This window comes from Helianthus annuus, chromosome 15 (assembly GCF_002127325.2).
Source record: "Helianthus annuus cultivar XRQ/B chromosome 15, HanXRQr2.0-SUNRISE, whole genome shotgun sequence".
NCBI classification, from domain to species: domain Eukaryota; kingdom Viridiplantae; phylum Streptophyta; class Magnoliopsida; order Asterales; family Asteraceae; genus Helianthus; species Helianthus annuus.
The window spans coordinates 111,752,276-111,753,593 of NC_035447.2; positions in this window are offsets into that span (position 1 = coordinate 111,752,276).

Here is a 1,318-nt window from a genome sequence, read left to right on the forward strand (position 1 = left end):
CAAAACTTTTTATAACTTGGGATAATTATTTATATATAAACTTGTAAAAGAATTACATGTTTCTTATACGTTTAGTAGCCCGGGTTTACACCGGGTTAAAGATTAATAGACACACCAGATGATATAGTCCCGCGGTGAGTTATTCTCGAAACCGGCGGTTATACCTTATTATTTATATATGCACAGGCGGGTGTATGCCTACACCCCGTGCTAAGGTCGTGGCCATTTCTATGAATGATGCCAAGGATATCCGGGACATGGTCATTAACCCCCCAAAGGCTTTAAGCAAACAAAACAATTTAAACGGGTCATATCAATAAATTAACCTTCATACGATCAAAAATTCAACGCCCGACCAAGCGGTATTTTATATACCGTATTCCAAGCCCGTATAAGGGAAAATAAGTTGAAAGTATTTACCTGAGCAAGTATGATTCACAAATAGCAAATGCAAGTAGCTTTTACCGGGTCTCCTAATCTGGAACGAAGGTTTTTAATAACCTATTAGATTCCTAACGGGTCTTTAATTAAGCCTAAACTTAGACCGGTTAGTTTTAAAGGAAGATACGGTTTAAAACGCATGATTAAGCGAAGACCGGAATAGAATGTGATTTAGACCCGACAAGTTTGAATACTTGTATAATATGGCTAAACTAAAGACATTCTGGATTTTGAGACAAAAATGATAAGGTTTGACCTGTTTCGATCAATTTATGCAAACTAGTTACATAAACCGAACCGAACGCGAAATATGCGTAACGGGTAACCATAAAAGTTATATACAGGTTTCCTAAGTTAATATGCCTTAAATATGTTGTGACATCAGTAAGATATCTTCTATTATGCCCAAAACGAATTTAAACTCAAACTATGCCCCATAGGGGCATTTTGGTCATTTTAAAGGTTGTAAAAGAGTTTAAATAATAATCTGAGTTACAGGTCTGATATAATTAGTAAAACTACTTAATTTAATAAGTTATAATAGTAGGATATTACATATATGTGAAATTTATCCTTTATAACTAAACTATGCACCGAAGGGGCATTTTGGTAATTTCACATAAACCTAAAAGGCCAATTCTGGAAATTTGAGTTTAAAACTTTTGCTTACTGTTAAAGTATATAAATTTACTAAAAATATCAGTAGGTATCAAGTCTTATATATTTAAAATAGTTTTTATACATACTATGCGCTTAAAACGCGTAAAAAGGCGGTTTTAAGCGATTTCTGGGTTTTTAAAGAAAAGCTGATATTTTTATCATTCCAGAAATCTTAAAATATTTCATTTATCATATAAAATCAGTAGCAAAAGGTTTG